Source organism: Vanellus vanellus (genome assembly GCF_965231255.1).
Source record: "Vanellus vanellus genome assembly, chromosome: 16".
In the NCBI taxonomy this organism is placed as follows: domain Eukaryota; kingdom Metazoa; phylum Chordata; class Aves; order Charadriiformes; family Charadriidae; genus Vanellus; species Vanellus vanellus.
In genome coordinates, this window is record NC_138921.1 from 15,934,212 (window position 1) to 15,945,406 (window position 11,195).

At 54.8% G+C, this 11,195-nt stretch overlaps 1 long non-coding RNA gene across 1 annotated transcript; it reads left to right on the forward strand.

Moving 5' to 3' along the window:
- The first annotated feature begins 3,844 nt into the window (after positions 1 to 3,844).
- On the forward strand, positions 3,845 to 5,241 carry LOC309678460. The gene is made up of 2 exons (XR_014269756.1): positions 3,845 to 4,078; positions 4,515 to 5,241. It is a non-coding gene; the product is annotated as an uncharacterized lncRNA (long non-coding RNA).
- Positions 5,242 to 11,195: the final 5,954 nt, after the last annotated feature.

Genomic DNA, 11,195 nt, shown 5'->3' on the forward strand with positions numbered 1-11,195 from the left:
TCTTTGGGCCGCTCGATAGCAGTGTTTTTTGAATAACTTCTGGGGGAAAAAAGTATTTATTTATTGATTGTACATTACTGTGTGTCCTCGTATGCTGAAGTATGTGAGTGAGTATTGTTATGCAAATGGAGATATATCTTTTCAATGTTCTTTACAATATCTTGTAAATGTTTACCAGAAAATTGTGTCTATATATAATATATATATACAGTATAGAGAGAAAATAAGTGAATTAAGTGGGTTATTTTTTGATGGGGGGGAGAAAAAATCTTTTGCTTCTAAGAACTGTGTGGTTTCTATAGCACCTATTCCATGATGTGCCAATCTGTCACTGTCCCTGTACTGTGCGAATAGTTCCGGTACGGCAACAGGAAGCTCAGAGCAGAACCACCATCATGACCTCAGCTTGGCTTGATTTTGGTTCTGATGTTAAATCTGGAAAAGAAGAAAAAAAGGAGGAAAAAATAATAGAAAAAAAAGCTTTGTTCTAGCTATGGCGCTGAGTAGAGCCTGCGGGAGCCAACCTGTGCTCGAGCCGCGCTGGGTAAGAACAGTTGCAGAGCTGAGCCTTGGTGTGGGTTGCAAAGACATTGGATAGTCCATAGAATATGGTATGTCATTTAAATTGGGACTGAAGTCATTCTCCTTCGCAGCCGATGGTACTGTTTTGTTAGGAAGGGAGCACAGAGCACTTGCCGAGCTGACCTGCTCTCCTAACCAGTGCCCGTCCCAACTGGCCCTGCTGAAGGCCGCGTGCCCCACGCGCCGCTCTCGCCAATTCGTGCAAAACTCTGCAAAAACCATCTGCTCCCCAATACTGCCGTGGGAACTCGAGTCTGAACTGGAAGGTCTGCTTTGTGTTCCCCTGCAGACCTGAGACAGAAGACGCGAAGGGTTTCCAGACCCCGCACTGGTGGACGGTGCCCCGGCCGCCCGCCCTGCCCGTCCCTCCCTGGCCGTGCTGGCAGCGTGGGAGCAGGTGGGAGGGCGGCTGCGGGAGGTCAGGAACGGGCTGTGACGGCCCCTGTGCTCTGCCCTCCCGCAGCTCATGTTCACGCGTGGGCCCAGCTCGGTTTTGAGCATCTTATCAGAAGTGGCAGTGGGCAGCGGCTGTGCTCCTCCTGACCCCTCCGGCGCAGCCGCTGTCCCACCGGCGGGTTTATGTGCTTGTGGAGACCCGTAGCAAAGAAACTCTGGGGCTCAGGATCTACTCGATGGTAAAAGCTACTAAAAGGTTTTTGTTGTCCAGCTGTTCTTAGCCCTTCTCCTGCCTCAGCCGCTCCTGCCTGGCTCTGCCCCTGCGCTAGGCTGCCCTGCGGTGAAGGCGTTATTCCGGGTTTCCAACAGCGTGACTCCCTGGGGCCCTGCAGGATGGTCCTCATCCCCCCGGGCTGCGCAGCCGGAGGATCGTCTCTTTACCATGGAGGGAGAAGCCCGTCGCAGGGGAATGCTTGCCCATATACAGTAATCTTGTCTGGCTCCTTGGGGGAGAGGAATGTCTCATCCCAGCAGCTCCGTGCAGCTGACATCCACCCCGAGCAATGGCACTCCAAGCCAGGGACTATCTTTAGCCCGCTGCTGTTCCCTCTGTGGGACAGGGCCTCCAGCTGCTCTGCCTTCGGGCTCCAGGCTGCCGCATCCATCCTGCCGGGCGCAGCGAGGTTTGCCTCCCTCGTGCCCCCAGCCCCTGTTCTCTGCTCCGGGTCGCTCCAGAGCTGAGCCCGAGTGAAGGACGGACTGCGTGGGCTGAGCTGGTCCATTCGCGGCGCGCCCGCGCTGAGCACCGGCAGAGGTGGTGGTGGGGGTTTCGCTTCATCTGTTGTTAGAGCTGCTCCGCTCACAGATCATCTCGGTACGTTTAAGTACAGTGAACGTTTGTGCCCCGGCCCCGCGTTCCCCCGAGAGAGTTACTAATGGATCCTCTTTCTGCATTTGAGCTTTCTGTTGATGCACCCTACCAAATAACTCGTGGTACCCGTCTCTTTTAGTGTTACTCATGTAAACACTTTAGAAGTTGTCTCTGTTCCTAAATGTGTGATTTTAATAGGAGTTTTTCTCTTACTGTGGTGAGTCTCCGACTTGCTTTGCTATTAACGTTTTCCGTGAAGACTGAGAGGATTTTTTGCATGGGAACTTCTGGCTGCCGCCCTGTTCTGCTCCCGTCCAGCCTCTTACGTTTTGAACATCCCTCAACATCTCCAGGTACACCTTCTGTTGTAACTGGAGCCAGCAGCAGAAATGCAGGTGTCAGCAACCATTGGCACCGAGAAGTAAAAATCAGATCAAGAGAAGTGGCTGTTCTTGATGCGGGCGCTTGGAATGGCAGTTGTGCCGGGAACCCATCCCTGGGCAAGCTGAGCCCATCCCCGAATCCCACCGTGGAGACACAGGAGCCTTGTGGCAGGCTGGTGGCCAAGAGCATGGCATGAGATTCTTCTTACTCTTTCGTCTTTATTTATTTGTTTACTTATTTTAATCTGGCTGCCTAGTTTTCCTTTCTTTCCCCATTCACGTTGAGTAGCTGGCTAGTTCTCCGCGCTGGGAGCCACTGTGGCAAACAGTCCTCAAGACAGGTATGGGACCAATTTCAGGATTCTCACCAAAGCAAAGTTTGCTTTTAAAAATATCTTATACTGTCTTCAATTGCTGCTCTCTGCTGTGGCATCGCTGTTTGGGTAGTGGTAGCCTCTGAGCCCGTTCATCAGTGGGGCCAAAATCATTGTCATTTCATCAAAACATCGGTCAAATAGTTTTCACTCCGTTTGGGAATTTTCACGGGTACTGAGCAGTTCTGGGCGCATTTTCAGCATTTTAATATCGCGTGAGCACAAATTGGTAGTGAAAAGAGCACAACTCGGAGCTGAAGTGACAATTTTCGAGCAATACGGAAGGGTTGTAACTCACCAGAACCAGTTTTCAGAAATTCTTATAAAAGTTTTCAGATACCCTCAAGTAGGTAAAATGACACTTACTGTTGCCTACTGTTTCAAGCACTCCAATCATCTTCACTCAAGGTCGTTATCCTCGTTGCCTGCCCTGAAGTAAATGCAGATCGCTGATTAAGGCACCTGAAGTCTTTGTGGTCCCCCGTCACACTCTTCACCTTCATGTTTTACGGTGGCAGTGGGGGCCAAAGTTAAGGTTGGTTTGGTGCCATGGCCGTGCATTTCTGCAGCTTAGAGTGTTGGGATTTCTTCTAAACTTTGTCTGAATCCTGAATTTCCTGGAGAATGTACATTGTTGGAATAGCCATAGCAATCTTTTAATATGTGTCTAATTTTAGATCAGTGATAAGCATATTCAACCTTAAATTCTCGTTCAGAAGTTTCATAACTTCCTTTCTTTTTAAATTGATTTTGCACATGGAGACTGAGCAGGGAGCCCAGGGCAGGAGCTGCAGGTGAGAGCCGCTGGCGCACGGCCGGGGGCGATGGCACGCGAAGGGTCTGTGTCCCCCATCGGCTCTGCCTGTGCCCGGGGCTCGGGCAGCCGGCTCCGTCCTGCCCGCGGAGCCGTGCCCGGAGCAGGCGGGTTGTGTCCCAGACGGGGCCGCTGAGTCTCCCGGGGGCCCTGCAGAAAGCCCCCACTCCCTTCTGCGCAGCCCTCGGCGGCGGGGAGAGCCTCTGAGGAGCTCCGCAGGGACGGGCACGAAGCGCCGCTGAAGTGGGAGATGGGCAGGAGGGAGGGCACTTTGCATCGACTTTTTTGTAAGGGGTAAAAAGCACCATTTATCTCTTTTTTTTTTTTTTTTTAATAAATCAATGCTAAAATTTAAACTATGCACAAGGCCTCAAAAAGTACATGGAAGTTTTAAGAATCGTTGTGGCTTCACTGCTAGGGAAGATAAAGAATTGAAAATCCAATCGCTGGATAGTGAGATACTAAAAATTTCATTTTCCCGACTACGTAAGGAGATCTAATTAAATTCTCAGAAATTCAGTCTCTTCTTGCAGAGCAATTCCCAGGAGCCAGGAAAGGAGAAGGCTGCTTTTCACAAACAGAATTAAGGAAAACTTTTGTTGAAAATCCAACTCGGATGTCACCTTAGACCCGTGATTGTCACTTCCCCAGTGCTAAGGTGTGTTCCTGGGAGCTCGGCGGGTGCGCGGGTGACGCCGGGCTGTCACCCCGCTGTAACTGTCGCGGAGATGACGGGTACCACCCCAGGCTCTGCGGGACACGGGATTACCTCTCAACAGCAGGGCCATGAATGTATCCCATGTACTGGCGTTAGACTTTTATGTTGCCCTACACTGAATTGCTGCTTTTCTATGTTGGATGCCATTTTGGTCTCTGGGAGTCGCTCTATCTGAGCTTAACGAGCACTATAGCTTTTAATATATTTGTAGAAGTGCTGCTAATGTTCTTAGATTATTTGAATTCCACACTGTGGTACAATATCTGTTTTATATTATTTTATCCATGCTTTTTGTTTTTTATGTAAACTGTTCCTTATTGTTGTTCAGAAAGAAAAAAAATTAAAGCTCTATTCTCTATGGTTAATGTATTTTCAGATCAATAAACCCCTGGTTGTTCTTTACGGCTGCGCAGTCCCTGGAGTACCCCGAAAAGGCAGTGCTGACGCCTTCAGAAATGCTGCGCCCGAGAGCCTGGTGGGGTTCCTGCGCTGCTGCACCCAAAAATGTGGTGGTCTCTGGAGGCGCAGGGGGATGCCGGGGTGCTTTTGTTCTTGCTTTGAGGAACTGGTACAGCCCGGAGGCAGCACTGGTAGGAGAAACCCGGCTCTGCTCTGTCTGATCCAAGCACGCAGCGGAGAGGGAAACCTCTCCCGGTGGACTCGGGATCGAGTCCCTTGGGCCCAAATACGTGGTGGTGGGTGGTACCAGGCTTCACCTCTTCCATTGCTCCCAGTGGAGCCCCGGCAGGGCCCCACCAGTGCTGCCCAGTGGGGCTCCCCAGGGGTCCCACCGCCTTCCATTCTGCATGGCTGCTTGGAGGACGGGGCCCTTTCTGGTGGTGTTTTTCGGGGACGGCCCCGCAGAGTTGGCGGAACAGCTAAAGCTCAGTGTGTTCTTGAAGATGAGACTTGAGATTTTAAAGGCCCTGTGAAGGCACAGAGGTAAATACGTGACAGGTTTTTTTCTGAGCGGTAAACTGAGGTGGGGATGGCCGTGGCTGCAGAAGCCGGCTGGAGCACAGCCGCTGGAGGGACACATCTTGGAAAAACACTTCCAGGAAAAAAAAGTGTGCGAAAAGTTTGAAAAATGTGCTATAATCTGCTCTGTTGTGCTCCTTGTCACTGTGTCCATGCTGTTCCCCTCGAGGCATTGCTGCCTTTGCAGCGGTCAACACGGGAAAAGGGCCGTGGTTGTCCTGCGGATGCCGTGTCCCAGTCCCACCTTGCTGGTGCTGCCGCACGGTTGCAGCTGCGGTTGCAGCCGGGCTCGCAGCATGTCCGCAGGGAGCTGCTGAGCACAGCCGGATCAGCCGTGCCTCACAGGGGTGAGGCTCCTGGGGTCCCGGGATAAAACTTCTCTGACCAATATAATCTGGGTGCTCTTCACAGGACCTCTGCTCCCCACCTCAGAAGCCGTGCTCCTTGGTGCGAGACAAAATCAGGCTAATTTTTAATGAGCATTCAAAGCCACAGCAAAGTAACTGGGTCTGTAACAACTTCAGTCTGGGAAAAGCTCCTCCCATTGCTGAATGCACGTTGGTAAATGCTCACTGGGGCTGTGAATTGCATAGTAATTCCAATGAAGTTAATCTGCACTGAGCTGTTTCTGTGCTCGCCAAGCTGCTGACAAGGAGTTTTTCCAAGAAAGAATCAGTGCATGGCCTGAGATCCAGAGCAGAATCTTTTGCTTGCCCTCTTCCCGCTTCATAGAATCATCCAATGGTTTGGGTCAGAAGGGACCTTGAAGACCACCCAGTCCCCCCCCTGCCCCGGGCAGGGACACCCTCCCCCCCAGCCCAGGTCGCTCCCAGCCCCGTCCAACCCGGCCTTGAACACCTCCAGGGATGGGGCAGCCACAGCTTCTCGGGGCACCCTGCGCCGGGGGCTCACCGCCCTCACTGTCAAAAATTCCTTCCTAATATCTCATCTCAATCTCCCCTCTTCCAGTTTAAAACCACTTCCCCTCATCCCATGGCTCCCCTCCCTGATCCAGAGTCCCTCCCCAGCTCTGCTGGAGCCCCTTTAGGCACTGGAAGGGGCTCTGAGGTCTCCCCAGAGCCTTCTCCAGGCTGAACCCCCCCACCTCTCCCAGCCTGTCCTCCCAGCAGAGGGGCTCCAGCCCTCCCAGCATCTCCGGGGCCTCCTCTGGCCCCGCTCCAACAGGTCCATGTCTTTCTTATGTTGGAGGCTCCAGAGCTGGAGGCAGCACTGCAGGGGGGTCTCCTCAGAGCAGAGCAGAGGGGCAGAATCCCCCCCTCGCCCTGCTGGCCACACTGCCGGGGATGCAGCCCAGGGTGCAGGTGGTTTTCTGGGCCACCAGCACACATTGCCGGCTCATGGTGAGCTTCTCATCCACCAACACCCCCAAGTCCTTCTCCTCAGAGCTGCCCTCCATCCACCCCCCGCCCAGTCTGAATTTGTGCTTGGGATTGCCCTGACCCACGTGCAGGACCCTGCACTTGGCCTTGGTGAACTGCATGAGGTTCGCACGGGCCCACCTCTGATGCCCATCCAGGCCCCTCTGGATGGCGTCCATTCCCTCCAGCATGTTGACCACAACACACAGCCTGGTGTCATCCACAAAATTACTGAGGGTGCGCTCAATCCCACTGCCCATGTCGCTGACAAAGATGTTAAACAGCGCTGGCCCCAGTACCAAGCCCTGAGAAACACCACTTGTCACTGGTGGCCACTTGGACTGGTCTCCACTTTCGGCAGAGGTCCCTCAGCATTAGTCTTGCGGGAGGAGAGGCGAGCAGGGCTGCAGGCTGCCTTGTGCAGGGGAGCGCTGTCACAGCCGCAGGGAGTGGGGTGGGGAATAGCTCTGGGGATGTTCTGGGAAGCCCGGCTGCCTGCTGCAGTCCAGCAGAGCTCCCAGTCTCTGCCCGTGTGGGTGATCCCAGGCTCCCTGCGGTGCTGGGGGTCGTATGTGTCTTGCCCAGGCGTCCCCTTTCCACAACGACTCCAAGGAGAGCCCCATCGCTGCCGGGCTGTGCAGAGGGCTGCCGGGAGCTGCGTGTGCGCAGGGTGAGATGTTCCTCAGCATCCCGTTAGTCCCGGCCTCCGGCGGGGCAGATGGAGCCGGGCAGAGCTGCTGCTCCTTCACCCCCCGGGGAAGGGCAGGAGGCTCCTGGCTCTGCTTCAGCCTCCCGGTCATGCCGGCGTGACAAGCTGCACCGTGGCCGTCCGGGCTCCCGTCCCAGCACACGGGGCTGCAGTCTGCTCCGCTTGCTCGCCAGCCGAGTGACCCGTCTGCGGCCAGGGCTGAGTTTTACCAAGACCCTGAGAATCGCAGCACGTGGGACACGGGAGCTGAAACGAGCTGGGCCGGAGGGGGAGGCGGGAGTGCCGCGTTAATGAATCGGAGGGGTTGGAGAAGTGCTGGGACAGGCCCGCAGCACGGCACCGGGCCAGCATACGCTCCACCACAGCCCAGCCCTGGTCCACAGCTGGGGACCTGGGGCACGGGGCAGGCGCCAGCGTGGCCGGCGGGGGGGTGGGCAGGGGTTGCAGCAGGCAGAGGGGAACTGGGGGCTGCAGCCGGGCTGGGGAGACACAACCCAGTGCTGGGAAACTGCAGCTCTCCGCATCCCACCGCCCCGAGCTCACCGGGGGTGGCTCTTCCCCATAATCACCTTTTCTCAAACGGAGACCCCGCGGCAGCTCAGCACACACCCGGTCCCGCTCCTGGAGCCAGTCCGTCCCTCAGCAGCAGGAGGAGAAGAGCTTTGCTCTGCCGAGCCGAGGGCTGTGTCCTGGGGTCCCGGAGGCACGGAGGCAGCCAGGTGAGGAGCGCGCACCGCAGGATCCCCAGCCGCTGGAGGGTTGATGTTAGAACTGCGTTTTGGAGGAGATTTGTATTTTCACATCTCTCCCGGCTTTCAGAGCCCTCCTTTGCTCTGGTAGAGTCCCTCCTCTCCCAGGGACCCCGCTGTCACCTCTTCTCCCTTTCCCACTTCTCCCCCCTTGCCCTGTCGCAGCGCTGGTTTTGATCTGCATTGTGGTCATCTCCTTCCCTGATTGCACCCCTTGGCCTTCTCGGTCCAGCCGGCGGCCGTGCTGCCTGGCCCTCTCCCTCCCCGGGCAGAGCCTGCGTGCAGCGGGGCAGCGACACCTCCCTGCCTCTGCTGCTCTCAGCCTGCTGAGACTGCCACCACCACCATCCTTCCTCCTGCTGTGCGCCCCTGGTAGCGTGGAGAAGTTAAACCGATGACTTAAGGTGAAATAGCGCACTTAAAGAGGAGAGCAAAGGCTGCCAATCACTAGGGAACGGCAGGGCCAGATCCTCGGCTGCGGCGTGGAGTGAGTGAATGGCATCAACGTGCAGATGAGGGAAAGACGGCAGAGGGCCCTGGTGCGAGGGCAGCTCCCGGCCGTGGGGCAGCCCAGAGCCAGGACGTGGTGGGGATTTTTTGTATCTGCGCGTGATCCTCCGCAAACCCAGACAGGGTGTGCAGAAGGGAAGGGATTGCTCTCTGCAACAGTGCGTAAAGTGACCTTGGACTTGATGTCATCAGCTTGCCTTGATATTTCCTGGATCTATCTCTAGACCTTTAAACGGGTAGCGATATGACAGGCTGCGGTGCCTTTCTTGCTGCAGGTAAGCGGGTGACAGGAGTGAGTAGTTTTTCATTAAAAAATGCAAGGAGGATGAGAGGAGAGTGGGAGGACGAGCCGCTGGTGGGTCCCTGCCTCTGCTCGGGGCTGGCACTTGTCATCCCTGTAGACTCCAGAAGGTCTTTGGGTGCTCGCGGGGGCTTCCAGCTCTCCCTGGGGAGGTTGTCGTGCGTGGGAGCGGGGAAGTGAACCCTGACCCTGGGAGCGCTTGGTGCCATCAGCCACCTCTTAACGATGTTGTGCTTGTCGGTTCCTGCGCTCGCACTGGGGAGGCGGAACAGATTTGCATCAGCTCGAATGTCATGTTTTAAACAGCACCAACCAAGTTTAAATGCATATCTAAAAAAGGGATAGAAGTAAAAGCAAGATGGGCTGCTAGCTCCAGAGTCCTGCCTCTACGTACTTCGGAGAAGAGGCTTAATTAAATAAAACCTGGTATTTAATTAATCCTTAATATGTTTGCTTCTTGGGGCATGTTTGCTCTAATGGCACAGCACCAGTTTTTAGCGCCGGCTAATTGATTGCCAGGGAGCTCACAGTTAAGAACTTCAAAAGGCTGATGAAGACACTCCCCAAACACGCATGGTTTGCAAAATGTCAGGATGGGATTCAACCAGCCCTTGTGAACGTGTTAATTACCTGATATTAATTGGCAATCTAATCACTAGAGGCTATGTCCCCAACGTGCAAAAGCAGAAATGCTCTGCATTCCTGGTGCGGAGAGACTGGCAAAAATCCTGCTTGTTTAGATGGAGGAAAGTAAATGATCCTAAAAGTGAAATTCATTAATTTTTAACTCGGGATGCTTTCTCGCAAAAGCAGATATCCTGAGGTTGTGCTTTGAAGTGCACGTACGTTGGTACAGCCACTGACATTTCCATCAGGACTGCCTCCTCCGTGCAGCGGAGGAAGACACCAGCCTGCGAAGCAGCTCCTGAGCCGCAGCAGCGTTCTATCCCGGGCAGGGAGAAGAACCGTTCCCGACCTTGAGCACCGGGCTGCCAACAAGGGCACTTCAGGAGATGCTTCACCCTCAGCCGGTGGTGTCGGAGGGTGGCAGCTCCTCCCAGGGTGGGAAGGGTGGTGGCAGCCCCAGTATTTTCTCTGCTGCATGAGTCTGAGCCCTTAGGCTGCCTGTGCGAATGCAGCAACTGCGGCCGACAAACCAGTTTTCCCTGGCGCGTGCCCAGGGCGGCCCAAGGCGGTGGCTGCGGCTGACGGGGCGAGGGGGCACCCGGGGGGCTCTGTGGGGAAGTCTGGCAGCACGGTTGCCAGCGCTTGTCCCTAACACACCCTCCCGGACGTCGCGGCACATGGCACCTGTGCAGCGCCGTGGCCGTGGCCGCAGCGGCCGGGAAGGACCAGGTGTATTTATAGCACATCGTTAAGGTGCATGAATGAACATGTTAAATCCCAGCACAAACAAAGTACTTCCAGTCTAAACATCTGCTTCTGCTCTGTCCTGTTACCACCTCCAGCTGCAGCTGACTTGTTAAGGTGTTCTAACACGTACTTCAGAGATGCGCTTTTTCAGAGGAAACTACAGCCAGTGTACAAAGGCGTACCCACAGCGGGCTGTGGCAGTACCTGGGCAAATCCTCTGGAGAGCCCCATTTTGCACCAGTACAGCACAGTTTGCGCAGGTGCCACTAACTTACCCTGCTGGCAGGGTAAGGTGCAGTAGCACAACCCGTGCTGACAGCCGTGGGTGCCCGCCCAGCCCGGCAGCGCCGAGAGCCGGCGGTCTGTGCAACGGGGACGGGCTTTGCCGGCCTGGGATTTGGAGTCTCCTTTCACTAGATTTGTCTGCGGTGGCTGTGATGGAGCAATTCGTGCTACGGCATTTCCAATGAGCTGTGGATGTACCTCACAGCCATGAAAACCAAGCTCAGATGCAGGAGGCAAAGGAGCAGGGATGTGTTAAGCCGTCCCTTAAGCACAAGGAATTGGAGCGCTTTTTCCTGGAGCATTTCTCAGAAAGTGAAAGCATCTCTGCAACACGTTCAGCAGCTGCCTTGGGATGGCATGTAAGGGTTCATGGTATTTATCAGAAAGCTCTGAACTGTGATAATGCACAATCTGAGACCTTCTGTGCTGGTTTAGGCAGAAGTGCATTTTCCGAGGAGCTTCCCGGAGTTCAGCGAGGCTGTTCAGAACCAAGACGCTGTCGTCACTGCGAGCGGGGCTCAGGGTTCAGCGTGTGGTCTCTGGTTTAGTGACTGAGCTGGCCTTTGGGCGGACAAGTTTATTTGAGCTTTTATTAGTTCAGCAAATGGAACAAGGATACTTGCCTTTATCACTTGGAGTAACAACGTGTTGTTGTTGGCTGAGCTACAGGAGCGCGAGCTGAAATCTGAGTCACTCTTCTGCTTGGGAAAACAAATACAGACTCCCAGGAAATCTGCTTTCCTTTGTTCTCACCACAGTCCCCCCCACGTCT